Source organism: Choloepus didactylus, chromosome 16, assembly GCF_015220235.1.
Source record: "Choloepus didactylus isolate mChoDid1 chromosome 16, mChoDid1.pri, whole genome shotgun sequence".
Classification (NCBI taxonomy): domain Eukaryota; kingdom Metazoa; phylum Chordata; class Mammalia; order Pilosa; family Megalonychidae; genus Choloepus; species Choloepus didactylus.
The window spans coordinates 78,288,874-78,298,501 of NC_051322.1; the positions used below are offsets into that span (position 1 = coordinate 78,288,874).

The 9,628-nt window shown below is 33.1% G+C and overlaps 1 non-coding gene across 1 annotated transcript; it reads left to right on the forward strand.

Annotated features, from left to right (window-relative positions):
* The first annotated feature begins 8,556 nt into the window (after positions 1–8,556).
* Positions 8,557–8,672, forward strand: LOC119511910. The gene has a single exon (XR_005212258.1). It is a non-coding gene; the product is annotated as a U5 spliceosomal RNA (small nuclear RNA).
* Positions 8,673–9,628: the final 956 nt, after the last annotated feature.

Genomic DNA, 9,628 nt, shown 5'->3' on the forward strand with positions numbered 1-9,628 from the left:
CCCAAGCCTCTCCCTTCTTCCTCTGGCTCCTCAGTGAATGCACTACCATGAAGCAGCTCCTCTTCCTAGCTTACCAAAATCCCTTTCTACATGCTGCCAGGCAGCCTCAGTGCCACCAAAGAAGGCAGCCCCATGCCATGGGGGAGGTATAGGAATCAGGCTGCTCTTTACTTATTCTTTCAATTAATAAAACAATTTATTTAATAATCACATCATAGACTTAAGTGTTGTATATCACCTTAATTGAATGTAATTCATAAACCATATAAAAGAGAATATATATGCATACCTTAGCAGGAAATAAAGGTGATGTAATAATTACTGCTAATGACTTTCACTTTTTTTTTTTTTTTGACTTTCACTTTTGAAAATGAATTAGAAGAAATACATTTCAGACATCCTTAGGACTCTTTCATAGCCCAAAGAAATGCAATTTAGCTCAAAATTTTAATCAGTGAATTATTAAAATAAAGTTTATACTATAACTATCAACGCATTTTGAATGAGTTCCAAATATGCACATTTTGTACTTATTAAATATAAAGATGTTAACTCTCTGGTACATAAGAAAATATTTGCAACTAATAAAAAGCACATTGTATAATACACATGTTCTGGGTATAAAAATAAGTAAAAGAGTTTATTGTCCAGACCTTTGAGATCTTTTCTAAAACAATTCTATTACAGCACCATCTCATTAGCATCAGAGGAACACATACACACATGGAAGAAATCTCAGTAATTTTGATTTGAAACTCAGAATGCCTTTTGAGAGCGTGTACATCTTCTAAAGTGAACTGGTTGTTTGGTGTTTGTGAAAGTTCATCAAACAGCCGTTCAATTTGCTCCTTTTGGCCCTTGTTAATTAGTGTCATTAATAAGGTTATTTTTCAGAGACTGAATGAGGAGGAGGAACATATCCCATTCAAGTTTGTTACTCAAAAACATTGGCAAATCTTTTGGCTCAGTGATGGCTAAAAGGTCTGTGCAGGCTTCTTTATCTTTCCTAGTATTTATAACATTTAAAACTTGACCAGATTCATAAGCATTTTTAGGCCTATAAATTATTACTAATATGATACTATTTATTATATTATTAATTAACAATATTAATATAAGTATCATTACAATTATTATTAGTTGCATGATCACTGCTGTATACTTGAGAGACACCTCCATGAACTGCCCATTTTAAAATAGCTTCTTGCCCTGGCTCTTCTGGCTGGGACAACTGGGGCAATAGAGTATGTCAGTTCAATGGGCTTGGGAGGTGCCTGGGTTGTGGCAGGATGTCCAGTGCCCCACCCACCAACTGGGTGCCCACTTGCCATGTGCAGTCACCAGAGCTGGAGGCCAGACCAGTTTGTAGGTGCTGGACCCCCATGCCCACTCTCACTGTGTTGTGACCCTCACCAGCAGCTTACCCCTGCACTTTATTTTTAATTACACACCTCTTCCAGGGAATTCCATCTTTTTGTCTGTTGTAGTATGCAAATGCTGCCAGAATGCAAAACACCAGAGATGGATTGACTTCTATAAAAGAGACTTTATTTGGTTACACAGTTACAGTCGTAAGGCCATAAAGTGTCCAAGGTAACACACCAGCAATTGGTTACCTTCACTGGAAGATGGCTTGTGGTGTCCAGAAAACCTCTGTTAGCTGGGAAGGCACATGGCTGGTGTCTGCTCCAAAGTTCTGGTTTCAAAATGGCTTTCTCCCAGGACATTCCTCTCTAGGCAGCAGTTCCTCAAAAATGTCACTCTTAGTTGCACTTGGGTATTTATCCTCTCTTAGCTTCTCTGGAGCAAGAGTCTGATTTCATTGGTCATGTTCAAAATGTCTCTCATCTGCAGCTTCTGTGCTTTCTTCAAAGTGTCCCTCTTAGCTGTAGCTCCTCTTCAAAACATCATTCACAGCTGCACTGAGTTCCCTCTGCCTGTCAGCTCATTTATATAGCTCCACTGATCAAGGCCCACCTGAATGGGTGGGGCCATACCTCCATGGAAATATCTAATCAGAGCTATCACCTATAGTCGGGTGGGGCACATTCCATGGAAACACTCAAAGAATTCCAATCTAATTAGCACTAAAATGTCTGCCCCACAGATTGCATCAAAGATAATGACTTTTGGGGGACATAATACATTCAAACCAGCACATGGTCCATAGAGATCCAGTGTGTCTGATTTCCTGCTGTATCTCCAGAATTCAGCAATTTCCTGGTACAAAGAAATCTGTCAAAAGTACTCACTGAATGAATAAATGAAAAGTATTTTCAACATTTTGTGAGGTTTACATTTTTAATTGTCTGGAAAATCCAATCAAAGTGAACAGGGTGTGTCCCACAGAATGAAGCCTTGGATAGATTTAGTATCTCTGTAATTAGGGTGTGTCACATCTGTTGTGGAAATGATTAGGTTTATTAGTTGTTTTCCCCTATAAAAAAGGAAGACACAATAAATTCAAAAACACAAGCAGATTGGAAGTGAGTGAATGGAAAAATATATACCATGCAAGAAGAAAAAAGGAGAGCTGGGATAGCTGCAGTAATATCAGACAAAATACACTTTAAGTGAAAAAGAATTATGAGGGTCAAAGACAATTATTATAAAGTGATAAATGGGTCAATTCAATGAGAAAATGGAACAATTGTCAACATATATGCACCTAGTAGCAGAGCCCCAAAATATATCAAGCAAATACTAATAGATTTGAAAGGAGAAACTGACAGTTCTATATTAATAGTAGGAGGTTTTAATACATCACTGCCAATAATGTATTGAATACTAGTCAGTAAACCAATAACAAAATACAAAATTTGAAGGATACTCTTAACATGCTGATACTAACAGACATACATAGAACACTTAGCCCAACAAAACAGCAAGAAGAGAATATAAATTCTTCTTGAGTGTGCATGTATCATTCTCCTGAATAAACCAAACATTAGGTCACAAAACAAGTTTCAATATCTTCAAAAATATTGAAACCATACAATGTATATTTTCTGACAACAGTAGAATGAAGGTAGAAGTCAATAATAGGAGAAATGGAACACTGTCAAATATGGAAATTAAACAACATTCTCAAACAACAGGTTAAAAAGAAATTCACAAGTGAAATGAGGAAATATTTTGAGGAAAACTAAATCCACGGTGAGCAGAAGGATGGCAATAACAAAGATTACAGAGGAAAATAAATGAAATAGAAAACATAAAAAAATCAGAAAATAGAAATAATCAATGAAACAACAAAAAATAAATTTGTTCTTTGTAATGATCAATAAAATTGACAAAACTTTACCTAGATTGAAAAAGAAAAACGGAGAAAGAATACAAATAAGGAAAACCAAAAATTAAAAGAGGAACAATACTACTGACAATGCTGAAATAGAACAGACTATATGATGATAGTATGAACAAACGTATATTAATAAATTAGATAACCTGGATGAAATGAACATATTCTTAGAAACACACAAATTACCTAGATTGATTTAAGGGGAAATAGAAGATCTCAACAAATGAATTACTTGTAAAGAGATAGAGTCAGTAATCAAAAACCTGTCAAAAGAAAGGCTCAGGACCAAAAGGATTCTCAGGGGAATTCTACTGAACATTCCAAGAAGACAGCTCCAATTCTGCTCAAACTTTTCTAAAAAATTTGAAGAGGAAAAAATCTCCTTAATTTATTCTACAAGGTCATGATTACTTTCACAAGAAAGCCAGATAAAGATATCAGAAGGAAAGACTATTCTATTACAGTATCTCTTATGAATATAGATGAAATAACCCTCAAGAAAATACTAGGAAGCCAAATCCCATAGCATATTCAAAGAATAATATTCCATGATCAAGTGGAATTAATCCCTGGTATACAAGGTTGTTTCAAAATAAAAAAGTAAAATAATGTAATCTACCATATTAACACAATGAAGAGAAAAGAAATGATCATCTCAACTGGTGCAGAAAAGTCATTTGACAAAATTCAGCATTCTTTCTTTAGAAAAATACTTATAATACTAGGAATAAAAGGAATCTTCCTTTTCATGATAAAGGGCATATAAGACAAATCTACAGCTAGTATCCTACTTAATGAAAATTTTGTTTCTAATATCAGGAACAAACAATGATGTCTACTGTCATTATTATTATTTAACATTGCAGTGGAAGTTTTTGCATGAACAAAGCAAGGAAAAGGAATAAAAGACATCCAATTAAAAAAGAAATAAAATTTTCTCTATTTGCAGATAACATGATCCTATGTACAGAAAATCTGGCAAAATCCACAGCAAAACTCTAAGAGCTAATAAATGAATTCAGGAAACTTGCAGGGTACAATATCTACAACCAAAAATCTGTAGTGTTTATATAAGCAAGCAATGAACAATCAGAAGAATAAAGCAATAAAAATTCCATTCACAGTAGCAACCAAAAGATTCAAATATTTAGGAATAAATCAAACAAAAATGTTAAGGACTTGTATACAGACATCTACAAAACATGGTTAGAGGATATCAAAGAAGACCTAAATAAATGAAAAGACATTCCATGTTATCAACAAAAGACAAACAACAAAAGAAAAAAGAATAGAGAACAGGGACCACATCAAAATTAAAAACTTTTGCAAATCAAAGGAATTTATCATGAAATTACAATTAAAATTTACACAATGGGTGAAAACATTTGGAAACCACATATCTGATAAAATTTATATTGCAATTTATTGAGCTATATTCACACACCAAAAAATCAACTGAAAGTATACAATGAATGGCCCACAGTAATAAGGTTTTGATATCAAGAAAATATAAAGAATACTTTAAACTGAAGAGCAAAAAGACATATAACCTAATTAAAAAACAGGCAAAAGACTTGAATAGACAGTGCTCCAGAGAAGTTATGCAAATGGCCATAAAGCACATGAAAAGATGCTTATTATCTTTTGTCATCAGGGAAATGCAAATCAAAACCACAATGAGATACCATTTTGCACCCATTAGAATGACTGCTATTTTAAAAAATGGAAAATAACTAGTGCTGGAGTGAATATGGTAAAATATGAACATTTTAGTTGCTTCTGGCAATGGAAGATAGTGCAGCCACAGTAGAAGACAAGTACAGTATAGTACAACCTATATGACCCAGCAGTCCCCCTAGTAAGCATATTCCTACAAGAATGGAAAGCAGGGACTCAAACAGATATTTGCACACCAATGTTCACAGTGGCTTCATTCACAATTGCTAAAAGATAGAAACAACCCAGTGTCCATCAACCTCTGTATGGATAAATAAAATATGGTATGTATATTCAATGGAATATCATTTAACCTTAAAAAGGAATGATGTCCTGGTACAAACAGCAACACATGTGGTTCCTGAAGACATGTTTAGTGATATAAGCCAGAATAAAGGACAAATGTAGTATGATCTCACAGTTTTTTAATAATTAGAATGAACAAACTCAGAGAACCAGAACCTGTAGTCTACCAGGGAACAAGGAGCAGATAGTGAATGGGCAGTTAAGGCTTAAAATGTACAGAATTTCTATTTGGAATGATGGACATGTTTTGGTAGTGGATGGTGGTAAAGGTAGCACAACATTGTGAATGTAATTAGCAACACTAAAATATACATCTGAATGATTTAAAGGGGAAATATTAGATTGTATGGAAATGTAATTTTTAAAAAAAATCCATAGAACTACAGTAGGGACACAGTGAACATTAAGTTAAACCATGGACTATAGTTAGCAGTACAATTTTTAAAATGTGCTATCAGCAATTGTAGAAATCTTCCACACCAATACACGACATCATTAATAGGGCAGTATATGGTAACACTATTTTTTGCATGATTGTTCTGTAAATCCACAACTTCTCTAATAAAGAAAAAAGATTACTCAGTGCCTGATGCATAGTGTCTATGCATGGCCCATTAGCTATTACTTTACCAATACCATCACTCTTGATACTAAAACATCAAATAAAAAGCATGTTTTTTCATAGTATATACTGGCAAGTCATTTTTAAAATTCTATATTCCCTTTTCCACTCTGACCATAAATCTGTGAGAATTCCATCTCCTCCAATATGTCAAGCTTTGTACTCAAATTCTTTAAACTTTATTACATTCTGAGATTTGAAATGGTATTCACAGTGGTTTGAACCTTCATATCTAAGATAAGAAGTCAAGTCTCATTTCTTCTCAAGCTTTTACTGAGAAATGTGTATCATTTTTGTGAAATACCTTTTCAAAAGTTTTATCAATTTTGTTATTGCAATTGTCATAGGAGTAGGTGAGATACTGAACATGAACATGTTGTCAGATATATGCTTATAATGACCCATGATCCAATATTTTACTTGTGTTTTAGCTCTAATGATGTTCTTTAAGAAACATAAATTAAGACTTTAAATAAACCTAATTTCACTTGTTTTCATTTTATATTTAGTGCCTTTAGAATAATAATAAAGAAATCTTTAACTATGACAAATGTGGAAGGCACTCTCATATATATAATCTCTTAGTCAAGATTTATCTCAATGCCTGGGGACATTCAGACCAAACAAAATGGTACTACTGTAATTTCTAAAATACATAAATATTTCATAAAAACTTTTGAAATATTGATACTATCAGATTTTCAAAAGCAATGTTATTTATAAAACACAAGGCGACAATAAAATATCAAAGAACTTTCATATACTTATGGGGCTAAAATTAGCAGCAAACTAGTCAAACAAAATGAACACAAATCTATTTTTACACTTTGAATGTTTAACTCTGCTTCATAAAAGTACAGATAATTTAGACATCTTTTGTTCAAGTATTTTATTTTTAACATTAAATTACATTTTCTAATATTTTTATAAACAAATGAAAAATGCCAAAAATGCTCTTTTCCACAGAGTCATACACCATAAAATAAAATACAACCAACTGAATTTATTCATGTTCCCCACTAATACAATGTTACTTTTAGATGTTTTTCTATATGTCTTTTTCTAATTCATTTATGCAGATTAGGGAAAACTGATTAATGAGTTGTTTTCATCTTTAAAATTACTTTCTAAATACTGTCCTTCCTTTCCAGCAAATCCAGTGTTAAGGTGAAAATTGATTCAATGTACTATTTCAGAGACCCAAAGCAATCTGTAGCCTTAATTTCCCAAGTTTCAATTTCAAATTTCTGCCTACAAAAAAAGACTCAAATATCAAAAAATCACATAGTTAGCAAGAAGGAAAATGTATAAGATGATTATTTAGCTACAACTGTATTATTTATGCTTCTCTCCCAAGCTATAGGCACTCTTTAGACTGCCATTGCACATATACAATTAGAGTTTAGATTTCTTCAGGCATGTAATTACAAGAAAGATAAATAATTTTCATGTTGAATTGGCTCTTAAATATATTCAGGGGAGGGAAATCCCATGAATTTTGTATTCTTTAAGAAACCAGCATATATAAATGAACTGCTATTTGTTCAATTAAATCTTGGAACCTAAAGAAGATTTTTTCTAAAAACAAAATGCAGATATGCATGCCCATCACTGTTCATATATTGAAAAGATGGAATGATAAAGACAGAGTCAATTTCTTCTGAATGGGAAAAAAAAAACAAGAACTTGCCACAGTCATTTAAAAGAAAAAAATCTGTACCAGTTTGAAGGTGTCATATACTCCAGAAGAAGCCATGATATTTTAATCCACACTTTTGATTAGATTGTTTCCATGAAGATGTGATGCAGACATTTTTATTAGAGTTCCATGGAGATGTGACTCCACCCATTCAAGGCAGGTCTTAATTAGATCACTGGAGTCCTAAACAAAGCTGAGAACCCACACAGACCAAGACACTTGGAGATGCAGACAGAAAGATGTTTGGAGATACTAAGCTAAGACATGAAGCCCAGAGTTTGCCCTGGAGAAGCTAAGAAAATTCCCAGATGCTTAGAAAGAGATGCCCAAGAAGAACCAAACAGAGAACTGAAAGAAGCTAAGACAAAAGCTCAGAGACATTTTGGAGAAAAACATTTTGAAACCAGAATCTGGGAGCAAAGGACCAGCAGATGCTGGCCATGTGCCTTCACACCAGACAGAGGTGTTCCAGTTGCCATTGACCCTTCTTCAGTGAATTTATACTCTTCTGGTGTCTTAGTCTGGACATTTTTATGTCCTTAGAACTGTAAATTTGTAGCCTAATAAATACCCATTATAGAAGCCAATCCATTTCTGGTATACTGCATTCCAGCAGTTTAGCAAACTGAAGCAAGAACCAATCAAGAAAAATGTTGATGAACAAGAGTATATCCTCTTAAAAATGAGACATATATTATCCAACTTAAAAATGAGAACTACAGATTTGAAAAGCACTCATTTGTCTTTGTCTTAAAATACCAACAAATAATAGTGGGAGGAGGAAGTCAAGACCACTTAGAACTGAGGCAGGTCTATGTAAAAAGAGAACACAGTACAATGATTTCACCTCTTGAAGGAAATTACTGAAATGAAATTTCACAAATCTTAATGTAGTAAAATATATTAATGTACATACTATGGTTTCTCTTCAGATTTTATAAATCTTTTGCCTTTTACTAAATATTTCTGTGGAGAGAAACAATTCTGAGTTTATACCCAATTTTTTGAGGCCCTGTGTCAATAGGGCTAATAATAAAGTATAAAGGTAGATGGTTCTGAAAAAAAGTTAATGTAAAAAACTCAATGCACAATTATTAAAAATACAAAGTCTGGGCTTTTTCTCTTAGGTTTGTGATAGATTACTGAAACTTTGTGTAATGCATTTACTTCTACAAGTCTGTTCTGTTTAGCAGCACATTCTATACACAAGTACATACATACATACATACATACATACATACATACACATACATACTGGTATTTTACCAGGAGAATCGCATCTCATCTCAAACTAATTATATGCCTTTCACCCACATTTATACATCTTATTTCCATAGAAATCACAGCCATCCTTAATATAAAATCATCACAACTACATTTTACAAATCATAACTGCAGCTGAAGTCATTCGCCTGAACATTTTAGCCCAGTTTCTTATTGGACAGAATTCCTGATGTGCAAAAGGCTGTATCAATAAATACTTATAATGAGAAACTAAATTAATTCTAAACAGAAGGAAAATCTGAAAAACTATGTAAGATAGAATAAAAACTTGAAGGGACAACTTACACAGATTTATACAGTTTAGATCAATACAAGTTGGTTTTTTAGGCTGATTTAGTAATGTTATATTTGGAGGACATTAGACAATCAAGCTTTTACAAATCCTTTATTAAATCTACATCAAAATTGGGTACTTTGAAGAGAGAACTATCCTGGAGATAACTGATTTAAAGATACACTTATAATAATAATCCAACATTTAAGACTTCATATACCTCAGAATTCCAAAAGGAAAAACAAAAACAAAAACAAAACAATGGGCATGAGCAATGCCACCCAATGGTGTTTAAACCCAAGAAAATAGAAAAATCCATTCACAAAAAATGTGCACACATTGTTTTTAGCAGCATTACTTATAATAGCCCAAAAGTGGAAGTAACCAAATACCCATCAACCAATGAATGGATAAATAAATTTTGTG